Below are 14,845 nucleotides of genomic sequence, written 5' to 3' on the forward strand. Positions count from 1 at the left end.
TGCAACAGACCCTGTCAGATTCCCCAAAAAAGGGAGTGGAGAGGGGGAAGGAAAGAGTCTTAGCTCCTAGGATCTCACTGTGTGTGTGGGGGGGGGGGTAAGGGAGGGGCGGGCGGGTCCCTTCCCTACCTCAGGAGCTTTTGGAGTCCTTTGGAAGTTTAATTAGTATAGTGCCTGGGCGCACCTACTAGCTGGGATCCGGGGTGGCAGGCAATCCTTCACGGACTCCCTGGGTCTTAATCGGCAAAACTGGCCGCTGACATGCCTCTGTTTGGAAACCAGAAGAGCAGGGAATATGGACCCCCTGCCTCTCCTATCAGGAAATAACTTATTGGCCCTCTGACTTTATTGATGGCGGAAGAGGAGGAGGAGAGCCGGGGAGTGGGGAGCCACTGATGCACCGGGCAGTCACTAAGAATCAACTCTGATAGGCCCTTCACTGAGCAGGAGCCTGGGCGTACAGAAAATGAGCGAGATTTACCCCTGTCCTGGAGGAGTTCTCTCTGGTGAAGAAATAATAAACAAATAATAATAGCTTAACTTTGTAATTAAAAAAAAAGGGGGGGCATGGGCCTCCTATAACCCTGGACATGGCTGGCCTCATACTCTTCACATAGCCAGGAATGACCTTCACCTCCCAAAATGTCAGCATTTTACAGATGCACCACCACGCCCAGTTTAATGTATTAAACTGACTGGGGCATGGTGGCACGCACCTTTAGCGCCAGCCCTCGGGAGGCAGAAGCAAACACATGTGTCTGAGGCCAGCCTAGTCTACACAGTGAATTTCAGGACGGCTAGGGATAATAGTGAGAAAGCGTGTTTCTCTCCTTCCCCCACGTAATCTAATGCTGAGACTGTTCTCTATGAATAAAAAAAAAAAAACCCGAGGCCCATGGGCTACATACGTGCCTGCGCCACCCAGATGCATGGGGCAGAGCTGATCCTACACGAAGCCCATGGCCCCTTCACTGTACTTAACTACCTCTGGGCTTTGGAAAGGGTGTGTCTTGGGGGCTGGAGAGATGGCTCAGTGGTTAAGAGTGCTGACTGCTCTTCTAGAGGATCCGGGTTCAGTTCCCAGCACCTACATGGCAGCTCACAACTGTAACTCCGAGATCTGACACCCTCACACAGATATATATGCAGGCAAAACACCTATGAGCACAAATAAACACTTTTTAAAAAAAGTGTGTGTGTGTGTGTGTGTGTGTGTGTGTAAAGGGGGCAAGGTGGCGTTTACTGAGAGTTCCCTGTGACCAGATCCATACTAGAGGTTTTTGAATGGAATCAAAAGATGGAGAAGAAGAAGAAGAAGAAGAAGAAGAAGAAGAAGAAGAAGAAGAAGAAGAAGAAGAAGAAGAAGAAAAAAAAGAGATGGAGAGGCTGGGCCTGGGCGTGGTGGCGCACGCCTTCAATCCCAGCACTCGGGAGGCAGAGGCAGGTGGATGGCTGTGAAGTCGAGGCCAGCCTGGTCTACAAAGCGAGTCCAGGACAGCCAGTGCTTTGTTAACAGAGAAACTCCGTCTGGAAGAACAAACAAAAAGAAGGGGACAGCCCAGGTGTCACAGGATGGTAGCTCTGCACCACAGCTCCTTGAGGCCATTGTCTCCAAGCCAACCGAATCCACAAGAGCCTGATGGAGGAGCCAGAAGGTAGCACTTCCTTCTTCCTGCCATGGAGTAAACACTTAGGGTTGTAAACTCCAGGGCTGTGCTTCCTGCAGTGACTCCTGCGGCTCTGTGGTCCTATGCAACATTTTTATTTTTATTTTTTTAATTTCGTCAAGCTCCAGCTTGCTCATCTGTGAAGCAGCATTAAATGTTTAATACACATCAGCTGTCTGTCACTGGCATTTACAGGATGTTGACTCTGGGCCAGGTGTCCTGCTAAGGGCAAGCTGCCATTTCAACCTCACGTAACCTAGGAAAACAGGCGGCTGTTCTGACACCGCGAGCCCCCCCCCCCCCCGCCCCTTTTGAGGTAGGCCTCTCTCTCTCTCTCTCTCTCTCTCTCTCTCTCTCTCTCTCTCTCTCTCTCTCTCTCTCTCTCTCTCTCTCTCTCTCTCTCTCTGGCTCCGGTTCCCTGGTGCTGGATCACAGGCATGTCCCATCATGTCCAGCGTAAGTCAGGGTTTTGAAGGTGTCCAGGACATTAAGTGGCGGATCAGGGAACTGAGACGAAGTCTCTGACCCCAGATTTCGTACTCCTCCTCCGCAGCCCTTTCCTGGAACCAGGGTATTCTTGTCTGCCTCCTGGGGCCCCGCCTGCTGCTCCCGGCCCGCGAGGATCCTCCCGTGAAAGCCCAGCAGTGCGGTGAACCATCTAGGGTTCTCCAGGCCCCTTGCCGCTAGCTCTTCAGGTTCCCGGGCACTCCCTCCAGAGCAGCTGGATGAACCTCCCTAGCACCCCCATTTCAGTGCCGCCTTCTCTTCCCTCCAGACAGAGCACAATGCAATTGATTAAACTACAGCTCTCTCCACCTCAGTCACATCCCCTCTCCTTGCCTCCCCGAGATTACGAGCCAGCCGGTCACCTTGATTGCAGCCTGCACCATGCACAACACTCTTCAGTCAGTTGACAAAACCATCTCTCCCGCCGCATTCACTCCCCCACCTGGCTCTTCTCCTCCCCGTGGTGTGGAGATTTGACTGGCTTAAGACTCTGAGGGCAATTTTATTTCCAAGTTCATGCTGGGGGAGGGCACCTAATTGACTGGTGCAAGGTGTTTCGTTTGCGCGGTCTAATTGGATCCTCGCCACAAAGCTCTGCAGCAACCTGAGATTACAACCATTTACAAAGGAGGGAATGAAGGCTCTGACCCTTGCCCAAGGTCATACCGTGAGATGACGGAGTGTGGGTTTGAACTCTAAGACTGATGGGGTCCACTGCCACACCCCTTTAATAGAACTGTATGGAAAAATGTAATACTGACCCCCCCCCCCCCGGGAGGCTATGGAGATGCACCCAGAGTATCTCCGTAATTGCTGCTGATTGCACTCAATTGGGCCTAGAGAGATGGCTCCAGGTTTAAGAGTGCTTACTGCGGGCCGGGCTGGGTGGCACAAGCCTGTAATCCCAGCACTCGGGAAGCAGAGGCAGGCGGATCTCTGTGAGTTCGAGGCCAGCCTGGTCTACAGAGTGAGTCCAGGACAGCCAAGGCTACCCAGAGAAACCTTGTCTCGAAAACAAACAAACAAACAAAAAAATGCTTACTGCTCTCCCGAAGGACCTGGCCTCAAATGCCAGCACCCACATCTGGAGACTCACTAGCTGCCTGGAACCGTAGTTTCAGGTGATTGATTTAATGTTCTCTGGCTTCTGAGGGGCCGACACTCACACGAACACATCAACTCATGTAGGCATACATAAGGTATAAGTAAAAATAAATAAATAACCCAACCTAGCCAGGTGCGGTGGCACACGCCTTTAATCCCAGCACTGCAGCGGAGGCAGAGGCAGGCAGATCGCTGTGAGTTCTAAGCCAGCCTGGTTTACAAAGTGAGTCCTTGACAGCCAGGGCTACACAGAGAAACCCTGTCTGGAAAAACCAAAAAAGCCAAACCCAACCAAACAAAAACCAACCTAGTAAGTTGATAACTTTATATACACCCCTATTTGTGCTGTTTGTTTGTAGTTTTGGGAGGATTTAGTTCTCTCTTTGCTGTTGTTGCTGGTTTGAGATGGACCTGGTCTATATAGTCCAGGGTGGCCTTGAACTCAGAATCCTCCTGTTGCTCCCCACGGGTCAGGGCTACAGGCATCTGCCACCCTGGTTGGCTATTTTGTGTGCATTTAGTGTTGCCTCCGTTTGGCTGGTCTTGTCCCGGAAGCATAACAGTAAACAACACAGCAGCGAGGCCAGTGGAGGAGCTCAGGGAGATTCCCCGGAGTACGTGTGAAACAGGAGAATGAGGTAATCCTGGTTGAAAGAATAACACATGCAAAGGCCCAGAGGTATAGCAGACGGAGGCTCATTCAGTCAAAGGCTGAGAGCTCAGAAGACAGAGGAAGCAGGAAACCAAGGGTCATGGCTCCCGAAAGGCAGAAAGAAATCATCTGGGAGTCCAGGACACATTAGAGGAGACTTTGCTGAGTCCCGCTGTGCCAAAGCTGAACTGGGTGACTCCTCTGTCCACTCTGTCCCTGGAACAGTTAGGAAGCCTCTCTCCCTCTAAGCTTATCACCCACCCTTATCACCCACGCGGCCTGGATGGCCCTGCAGTGATGCTTGCCCTCCACCTAGTGGAAGCTTTCAGAACTACACCCAAAATTAAGGGAAACTTTTTTGGCTGGGTGGGGTGGTGGGTTGTCAGGTCTCAAGTCCCGTTCTCAAGGTACACAAAATCTAATGGTAAAAGGGTTCAGAGCTGAGCTAGAGAAAATGACAATTTTGGGGGTGTACTGGGGAACAGAGGAGGATCCAAACTCATTGGGTGGGAATTTTTCTTTTTCCTTTTTCCAAGACCAGGGTTTCCCTATACAGATCTGACCATCCTGCACCCTCTCTATGTAGACTAGGCTGGCCTCGAATTCACAGGCATCTGCCTGCCTCTGCCTCCCAAGTGCTGGAATTGAAGGCATGAATCACCACAAGAGGTGTGGGCGGGAACTTTTCAGAGGAAACAAAAAAATAAAAGCAGGCAAGTTTAATTCCAGTGCTCTGAGAGACAGAGGCAGGAGGCTGCTCTCTCTGAGTTCCAGGCTAGCCTGATCTACAGAACTAGATAAGTCACATAGTAAGCCTGTCAAAAAAAAAAAAACACCAAAACAAAACAAAAACAAAGATAAACAACTGAGGCTGGAGAGTGGGCTCAGCAGTTAAGAGCTGCCTGCTCTTCCAGAGGACGGAGGTTGCATTCCCAGAATGCACGTGGCAGCTCACAAGCAGATGTTATTTAGTTCCAGGGGATCCAATGCCCTTTTCTGACCCCCAAGAGCACCAGGCATGCACATGGTGCACATATATACAAGCAAAACACCAATGCACACGAAAAATTTAATGCAGATTAAAAGGGGGAGGTGGAACCAGGCATGGTGGCATATGCTAGCATTTGAGGATTGTGAATTTCAGGTGAACTTGGGCTACATATGGAGAGAGAGAGAGAGAGAGAGAGAGAGAGAGAGAGAGAGAGAGAGAGAAGAGAAGAGAAGAGAAGAGAAGAGAAGGAACAGGGAGGAGCCGCTTGCTGCAGCAAGCCTGTGATTCCAGCACTTGGGAGGTGGAGGCAGGAGAATCAAGAATTCATGCTCAGCCAGCTTGGTGGCGCACGCCTTTAGTCCCAGCACTCAAGAGGCAGAGGCAGGCGGATCACTGTGAGTTCAAGACCAGCCTGGTCTACAAAGGGAGCCAGGACAGCTGAGGCTACACAGAGAAATCCTGTCTCAGGAAAAAAAAAAAAAAGAATTCATGCTCATCCTCAACTACCTTGTGAGTTTTAGGCTTGCCTGAGCTATTTGAAACCCTGTATCAAAGCACCACACTTAAAAAACAAACAAACAAACAAACAAACAAAACCACGGCTAGAGAGATGGCTCAGAAGTTAAGAGCACTGACTGTTCTTTCAAAAGTCCTGAGTTCAAATCCCAGCCACCAGGTGGTTGCTCAAAACCATCTATAATGAAATCTGGTGCCTTCTTCTGGTGTGCAGGTGTACATGCAGGCAAAACATTGTATACATAAGCAATAAATAAAATAAATATTTAAAATATTAATAATAAAAAATAAACAGGCAAAAAATAAAAAACAAAACATGCTAGGGGTTGTGCCCTTTAATCCCAGCACTCAGGAGGCAGAGGCAGGTGGATCACTGTGAGTTCAAGACCAGCCTGGTCTACAAAGTGAGTTCAGGACAGCCAAGGCTACACAGAGAAACCCTGTCTCAAAAAACCAATTACCCCTCCCCAAAAATAAACTTAGAAGAAGGAGGAGGAGGATGGAGGAAGAAGAAGAAGAGGAAGGGGAAGAGGAGAAGCAGAAGCAAGAGACAGAATTAAGTGAACTCAGAGGTAGGAAGTGAAACTGCTGGCAAATACAACTAGGTAGGCATGACTGGAGAACGCTACCATTATCATTGAGTTAGTGCCTGAAAATAAAGATGGTGAAGTAGGTAGGATTCTGGTCAGCCATACACTTGGGTGGGAGTCTAACCCTTGGGCAACAGGTTTAAAGGACAAAGTAGAGTTTTGTGGAGTTTAAAAAACTGTGTGAATGTTCCAGGCAGTGGTGGCACAAGGCTCCCCCCCCCCCAAGACAGGGTTTCTCTGTGTAGCCTTAGCTGTCCTGGACTCACTTTGTAGACCAGGCTGGCATCGAACTCACAGCGATCTGCCTGCCTCTGCCTCCCGAGTGCTGGGATTAAAGGCATGCGCCACCACACCCGGCTACAAACCTTTAATCCCAGCACTTGGGAGGCAGAGGCAGGTGGATCACCGTGAGTTCGAGGCTAGCCTGGTCTATAGAGTGAATTCCAGGTGCTAGAGCTGTTACACAGAGAGACCCTATTTCAAAAGACCAAAACCCAAAAAACTCTGTGTGTGTGTGTGTGTGTGTGTGTGTATGTGTGTGTGTGTGTGTCTACACAATACACACAGTGCCTGTGGATGTCAAAGGCATGCCACTCTCTGGAGCTGAAGTCACAGTCGGTGGCGGACTACCTGATGTGGGTGCTGGGACTTGAACTGTGGTCCTCTAGAACAGCTATAAGCCTGTGATCTATGCCTCCGGCACCTGTTTTTGTTTTTGTTTTAAGATTTATTTATTTACTTTGTATACAGTGTTCTGCCTGCATGCCAGAATGGGTGGGACATTAGATCACGTTATAGATGGTTGTGAGCCACCATGTGGAATTGAACTCAGGACCTCTGGAAGAGCATCCAGTGCTCTTAACCCCTGAGCCATCTCTCCAGCCCCTTGTTTTGCTTTTGAGGCGTGGCCTCACACTCTGGACCAGGCTGCTCCAGACTGGCTTGGATCTATGTAGTAATCTAGCTTCAAACTCACCTCCAGCCTCCTGAGGACCAGTGCGGGGATTACAGGCATGAGCCGCTACGTCCAGCCACTGTAGAGTTTTGAACATGGGAGTAAGTAAACAAGGCCAACAGGAGATGAGGCAGGAGGATACCCATTCCGAACACACAGAAACACACTAGGTCACAGTCCTAGGACGCATAACATAGCTTGACCAGGCCTGTGAGCGCGGCGTATCAATATATTTGATAACACCTACAGACTTATCAGCGGTGTCCCAGGCTAAGCACTCACAGACAGACAACAATGTGCTGACCTACAGTTAGAGAGATAACGGGAGGCAAAGCCAAGGACACACATTTACCCCAAAGACACAGGGAGAGAGAGAGAGCCAGGACCTTGTACCTCCTGATGGGCCCTGGAATTTACGCACATGCAGTGTGGCTCTCAAGGGCCTTACCCTGCCCCCTCTGTCTTCTCCAGGTCCCTCACCACCTCTGGCAGGAACAAAGCTGACCTTTGCCCTGTGGCCTCTGGCCTCTCCTCCCACACCCCCTGCCCCAGAGGGAGGAGCTGTTTGAAGTCTGGGCTGCAGCTGGGGTTTCCTGTTGCCTGGAGGAATGTGGGAGAGAGCCTGGGCTTAGAAGGAGGGCTAAGGGGGGCCTGGAGGCCTGAGTCTTCATGGGGAGAGGGGGCTTCCTGCTTCCCCAATCTCCTGGGCCCTAGCTCTAGCTGTGTCATCCAAAGGAAGAGTAAAGCGGGGACCTGATGGCGTCAGTCCAGTGGGCCCTCTGGTTCTTGGATCGGCAAGCTCAGTTCTCAGAAAAGTTCAGGAAAGCTCAGTTTCTTCTTACATGGACTAGATTGAATTACTCTCTAACACTCTAGACCTCCCCTCAAGAAGCCCCAGAACCCACTGTATTCAGAGAGGGGGGCACCCATCAGTCCCTGCCCCCTTTCCATGAATCCCAGGGACTTGTCAACCATTGCAGTCCACCCCCCCACCCCCCAGAGACAGGGTTTCTCTGTGTGGCCTTGGCTGTCCTGGACTCATTTTGTAAACCAGGCTGCCCTCGAACTCACAGAGATGGCTAAATAATCTCTCCTGTGCCTTGCCAGTTTTCAAAGCATCATCATCATCATCATCATCATCATCATCATCATTATTATTATTTTCTAGAAGAGGGTCTTACATAAGTCCAGGCTGGCCTTGTGTATCTGTATAAGTGAAGATGACCTTGAATTCCTGGTCCCCTGCTTCCACTTCCCCTGTGCTGGGATTACAGGCGTAGACCACCATACCCAGTGTAGTTTTCAAATCACTTTACTTCTATTTGTTAAGTTGCTCTCAAGCTGAGTCTATTTTACTTACAGGAACCCGAACCTCTGACCAGTTAAGGCACAACAAATAAAAGGCAAGATCAGGTGTGCCTGGGTCCCAGTTTAAGTGGCATCTAAAACCTTAGGTACCCACAGTTTTATCTGGGCTTTCATCAGTATTTCCTGGGGTCTGAATATACCAGGTTTTGCTTCCATGGAAACAAAAGTGGTTGGAGGAAGATGAGTCCAGAAAGAGATGGAGAAGCTCCCATAGACTCTCTGCTCTCATCGGTTTAGGTTGCTGCAGCAGAGATGGAGATTGGACACTAGGTGGCAGCAGCACCCTACATAATATTTCCCGAGTGGTTTTTTTTTTTTTTTTTTTTTGGGGGGGGGCAGGGGGGAACCCCCAACATACTTTGGAAAGGGTTCCATCGGAAAAAACCTGTCCCCCAAATTCCAGGAAACTCTGCTGTGCTCCGTTCCCAGGAATCTGCAACATTTTGAGGCAGCTCACTACTTCTTTAGCAGTTTGGAGAGCGTGGGGGGCACACTTGGAAAATTCTGATTTTCTGTTTGTTTCTCTTTCATCATCAAACTAGCTTTCCTTCTCCCTCTGTGCATGCTTTTCCCGAACTCCAATTCGTCCCACTGTTCCTGGGTCTCTCTACCTCCTCTATCACCCCATCCCATCCTCTCCTTAAATTTAATTCAAACAGTAAGGGTCTTCCTAGCCTGAAGTAGATCCTCAGGGTGGTAAGGGGTGGGGGTGGGGGGACATAAAGACTGGGGGACCTGAATGTCTCTAGCTCTCTTCCTCGATGTTAAAGTCTGCGCTGTGGGTGGCGGCAGCTATGGCAAGACACTAAAAATGTCGTCTGTTTGTGATCACCTCGCCGTTGGCATTTGAAGCTACAAAAGCATTCTAAAGTACCTGTGCTTTCATTTATACTTGACCTTATCATAATCAACTCCTGGGGTTACCTTGTCTGCTAGAGAAGCTGCCCCTAAAGAGACCTCTTCAGCTGGTTACATGAACCAGGATGTCACATCACTGGGTCCGCTTTTTAGAGCCTTTGGCCTCTCCTGTTCCTTGTTTTCTGGAAATTTTTCCATTTGTTCTACAGGGGCTTGGGAGGTACGGAGGTTGTGAGAATGTGCTGTAGTTAGTGTAACGTCGCTATCTACTTTTGTTTTCTGTGTTTTTTTTTTGTTGTTTTTTTTTGTTTTTTCGAGACAGGGTTTCTCTGTGTAGCCTTGGATGTCCTGGAATCACTTTGTAGACCAGCCTGGCCTCGAACTCACAGCAACCTGCCTGCCTCTGTCTCCGGTGTCCTGTCCTGGGATTAAAGGCATGCGCCACCTCTGCCCGGCCACCGTCTACTTTTGACGTATGTTCACTAGCTACTACCCTGTAAGACCAAAGAAGGCATCGGAAACAGGCAGACCTGGGAGTAAAAAAGCATTGCTAGAGGCGCTTCAGACATGGAGCAAGAAGGACTAAGCCAGCAGGCACGGGGCAAAGGAGCGTCAGACACCAGACACTGCCATGAGGTGCTCTGCTCAGAACCAGTCAGTAGCCATGTCGCCATGTCACAGGGCAGTGGCCATGCATTATTCATCCGTTTCTCTTGCAAACCCCAGCTAACACTTGCCTGCTGAAGTGGCAAGGGAGGACACACAGACGCAGGAAAAGGTCAGCCATAGAGGGGAGAATATAGGGGATCACCTCTTTCTGCTACCGCCCAGGGGTGAGCTTTGAAATTAGCCAGATCCTAGATCCACCACTTGCTAATTAGGACACCTGGGCTTCAGAACGCTTTTTTTTATCTAAAATAGCAGTACGGTCTTGTAGGGTCGTTGCAAGGCTCAAGGGCCCTGTGGTGCTCGGGTGCTCAGTAAATGGCAGCCGCGGCAGTTCTCCTCTCAGGGCTGTCCAGCCACCTCCCTGGGGGTAACAAAGCCTTCCTCAGAGGCGCACATTGCCATCTGTGGGATAGGCAAGGCAGGGGGCCCCCCGGAGCCAGGGGCTGGAGAACAGATGTGACCTGAGGGAGGTAGGTGAAAAGTGCTGAGCCCAACCCCCACGCCGCAGCAGGAGCTGAAGAACTGTTGAATTCAGCTTACAAACAGTTGTTCAAATTCGGGAGGGAGCCTGGTATTTATGGATTGTCCAGGATTTTTGCGCCCTCGCCGCCCGTAGACGACAACAAAAAGTAGGCGATGGAAGAAGTAAGTCCAGGGCTGAGTTTTCCAGAAAGGCTTTTCTCGCCCCAGAAGTCTCTTCCGAAAGGAAAAACGTCCCCAAATTTAGAGTGTCGGTCCTCTCTTCTCTCCAAGGCTCCCCTCAACGTGTTTGGGACACCCCAGAAAGTCGCAGCCCTTTTGGCTCATCCTATGATGCCCTATACCACTCATTCCATTCTCAGACCCCGCCCCTGCGCTACCACTCGCAACCTTGGCGCAGCTAGAGCCCAGAGTAAGGGCCTCGGAACGCCGGGAATGTTCCTAACCCTTAAGGAGGATCAGCAATCCTAGATAAAACGGGACTCATCCCGGAGAAGGGGACACAGGAACAGGGTCGGCTCCCGGCCGCGCCGTCGGAGCAGCCGGAGCGGCCCCGCCCGCACAGCGCGCGAAGCGGCCGAACGGAGACTACAAGTCCCGGCGTGCTCTGCGCGCGCTCCCCCCTGGGGTTCCGGATGGTGAGCAGCGAAGGTAAGGCGAGCTCGCAGAGGCAGCGGCGGCGGCGGCGGAGACGGAGAGAGGCAGGCAGGCAGGCAGGGCGAGGGCGAGAGACGGAGGGAGGGAGCGAGCGAGGCAGACCAGACAGACAGACAGGCGGGCGGGCGGGCAGAGCGAGCCACCCGCCAGGCTGCGCTCAGCCCCGCTCACAGCGGAGAGAGCAGAAGGCAGGAGGAGGGAGGGGAGGAGGGAGGAGGGAGGGAGAGAGGGAATCCAGCTACCACCACCCAAAGCCAGCGTCTGCTTTCTGTCCTCATTTCCTTTTCCCACCCAGCTCGGAGAGCAGAGAAAGGCAGAGAGAGCGAGAAATAGAGACAGGCAGACAAACAGACAGACAGACAGAGCGGGAGGGAGGAGGGCGGCGGAGGAGGAGCAGGAGGACTACGCGGGGCGCCTTCCCTCCCAGGTTTGCAATTGGGGGGTTGGGGGCGGGGGTGTCCAGGGCTGTGAGAGTGTGTGCGCGGCTGGGGGAGCGAGTGGGGCGCAGATAGCGAAGGAGTGATCGTGGTGGTGGGGGGCGCCGCGGGAGCTGGGGGCCGTGTCCAGCGGAGTTAGCGGCGGAGAATGTGAGCCAAGGCGCGAGCCATGCTGTCAGCGACGGCAGGCGGCTCAGGGCTCCTCTACGACTCCTCTTCCCAGCAGCCGGGCGCCCGCGTCGCTGCCGCCGGCGGAAGATAGACGCCCCCCAAAACCCTTCGTCTGGCTCGGACCCACGGAGCCGGCAGCCAAGCACTCCGGTAAGTAGCGCCTCCTGCCCAGCTCTAGACGCCGCTGGGGACCGGCCGGCCAGGCTCTTTTGTGCAGCGCACTGAGGGGGGGCCCAGCGCCCCCAGTCCGGTCCGCCGGACCCCGTGGCTGCGGTGCCCGCGGTGCGATCGGTCTTTGTTTCCACCGGGGCCCGCGGCTCGGCTGGGCTCGGCTCGAAGCCTGGCAGGCAGCGCCGGGAAGGGGGAGGGGGAGGTGGACGGGGAGGGGGGGCGGGGAGGGGGGGTTCTCGGGTTTCCTGGCCGCCCCGCGGCTCCCCCGGCTCGGGGGCGAGGTGCGCGCCCAGCGCTGCCGCGCACCCCCTCCTCCTTCCCCCTCCCTCCGCCTTTGGATTTAAAACTGCAATTTGCTCTCCAGCTTGCTGAGAATGTGGGGGGGTGGGATGTAGGGGGACCGTGGGAGCGGAGAACAAGGCTGGATTTTAGGATAGGCGCTGGGAAAGGGGGAGACTGCGGAGGGAGGAGCCCCTCCCCTTCAGCCCCCAAATCCCAAGGTTCTGCTGGCGCTCTGGGAGTTGAGGGGCGGGGACCTAATGACCCGGAGGGGGTGTGGGGCGGAGGAGGGATTTGGGGTCGGCCTGGCCAGAGGGGTTGGGCCGCGTGCCCGGTTACCTGGCGAACAAAGTCGGCTCACTTTTGCATAAATAAATAAATAATCGCCTATCAATACGTTTCCTCTAGGGCTCTGATTGAATCGGGGCCCCCTCTTTCCCAGGGGGTGGGGTGCTGAGTGACAGCTGTCAGCCCCCTAGGTCGAGAGCTGGGGTGAGCCGTTGAATCTCTGCTTTCTGGCCGAGGGCGCCTTCCCTGGCTGGGTCTGGGTCCCCGGGCAGAGCCAGAGGGGCAGGGGGCTGGCTCTGAGACTAGGAAATAACCTTGTTTCCTGTTGTACAGGAAAAGGGACAGCAACCTAGAGTTTGGGGCTGGGGACGAGGACTGATGGGAGCTGGGGGGAGGGTTCCCCAGCAGCCTGACCCCCCAGCCTCCTGCCAGGCAAAGGGGCCAGCTGAGGGAGGAAGGATGTGGGCCTTGCTGGCCGGAGGCGGGAGCTGGGGCTGTCCCTGAGGCGGGCAGCGGGCACAGATCGCACAGAGCAGGAGGAGGGAGAGAAGCGGGGGCGGGAATTCTCTACCGCAGACCCTAGGGGCCAGGGCCAGATGTGGAGGGGTGGGGAGTCTCCCCTCCCTCCCAGCTTGGGGGCCCTGGGGCTGGGCTGGGAGGGGCTGAGCCTGGTGCCCTCGGTTCTGCACCAGTGCCTGTCTGGCAGGGCCAGATGAATTTGGGCCCAGGCGTCACCCTGGGAGGCAGGGCTGGGCTGCACCAGCCTGGTCCCTGAGCACAAGGAGGGACCCTTGGGGGGCCTGTGCCTGTCTGGCTGGGCAGGCGTTTCCCGCTGGACCAGTTGGTGTCAGGCGGGACTTGGCCCCAGCTCCCTGGGCTGAGCTCAGGGTGTGAGGACAAGCTTTGCCTCCGGGTCAGGGTGGCCACATTCTGTCCGCTCTTGCTGTTGCCTCTGGCAGGGCAGGGGCATGAGCCCAGGCCTGGGCAGAGTCCTGCCAGGGGCATTTAGGGTGTTTCTATTGTTGACTTGTTCCTGTTCAGTGTGGCCCGGTGTGTGTGGCTGTGTGAGCCAGGGCTGTAAGTGAAAGATTACCAGTGTGTCCACCCCCCAACCCTTCCCCGCCCCCCACGCCTGGCCCGGGGGAGCAGGCAGGCTCGGTTGCGGTGTTCAGCTGTGGGGGGACCCTCGAGGTAGCACATGCATGCCACTTGTTATCTCCTTCCTTTGAGCAGATGTATATTTATTTTTATTGTAATGGAAAATCAAACTGGATAGTAAGTTGAATTCATTTCCCCTGTGTCAATAGTTGGAGTAACCCCCAGAGATTGGTAAACTTCTGGTCCCAGAGCTCCCACCCTCCGGAGGTGGCAGTGACTTGTGAGGGTATAAGCTTTGGGAGGCCATGGGCATCAACCCAAACCTGTGACTCATCTCCCACCTGGTCTGGCATTGGAGCAGGTGCCCCAGGGAAGGCAGACATTGCCCCCTCCCCAGGAATCTCCAGGGTGCCATTTGACCACTCTGCCACCTCCCTGGCCAGTGCCTAAGTTGTGCCTAAGCCCTTGGGGACATTCCCCCTGGTGGGCTTTCTCCTCCGCCTGGGCTCCAGGCCCACGTGCTGATATTTATTTTCTGTACTAAAATCCATTTTTAATGCCGTTACTTTTGAAATAATATAGAGAGAAACAAATGTGATGTGTTTAAGTTGCCCTCTGTGAGTTTTTAATGTGATCTATGGCTGAGGTAGTGACGGAAGGAGTGCTGGGCTTGGAGAAGTCTGTTGTCATAGAGAAAGACTTTGCTGTTTTATTATGCTTGTTGGGCTGGGGGGGGGTGGTGTCTGGAACAAAGTCTCGGGGTCAGGGAGCCCCTGACACCCCCAGGTAATGTGAGCGAACAGTTTAGTTTCTCAGTTTTAGTGTGTGAGGCTTCTGGGATTATTTTGTACTGTTCCCCATCCCAACTGGTAGGGCCTTTGGTGATGAGGGGGTGGGGGGGCGGGCAAAGTGGGGGTGGGTGGGCGTTTGTTCTTGGCAGGGAGAGGTCTCTTGTTTACTCAGTTAGAGGTATAAACTCGGATTCTGGAAGGTGTTAAGGGGCAGGGGCTCTACCTGATTGTGACTGAGGCAGACCATTCCTGGAAGAAGACAGTTCCGGTGGGTGCCCCAGAGGGATGCCACTGCTGCCCATGGGACAGGGCTTTCCTCCAAGCAAACCTGGATTTGGTCATTTCCCCTCCAACCCCCAGGGTTACATGTGTGCATGTGTGTGTGTGTGTGTGTGTGTGTGTGTGTGTGTATGTATGTATGTTGGGGGGGGAGCGTGAGTGAGCTCCGTGTCTTCTGCAAGCCTCCCAAGACCAGGGGGTGCCATGTCTGTGTGCCAGATGCCCTGGCCCTTCTGGTCTGGCTGGGTGAGGTCAAGCAGATGCACTATTATGGGATAGAGCCAAGCTCTGTCTCTGGTGGCCGGGCTCTCCTGGGA

At 53.5% G+C, this 14,845-nt stretch overlaps 1 protein-coding gene across 9 annotated transcripts in view; it reads left to right on the forward strand.

The window, feature by feature from the left end:
* The first annotated feature begins 10,856 nt into the window (after positions 1–10,856).
* Positions 10,857–14,845, forward strand: part of AHDC1 (AT-hook DNA binding motif containing 1) — a 68,664-nt gene continuing 64,675 nt past the window's right edge. The window contains exons 1-3 of one of the 9 annotated variants that reach the window (XM_084787899.1): positions 10,865–11,008; positions 11,310–11,441; positions 11,678–11,772. The gene's annotated coding sequence lies outside the window, so the exon portion shown is untranslated. The other 8 variants (XM_084787896.1, XM_084787900.1, XM_084787898.1 and 5 more) reach the window with 8 other exon arrangements.

Source organism: Acomys minous (assembly GCF_964271855.1).
Source record: "Acomys minous genome assembly, chromosome: 6".
NCBI classification, from domain to species: Eukaryota; Metazoa; Chordata; class Mammalia; order Rodentia; family Muridae; genus Acomys; species Acomys minous.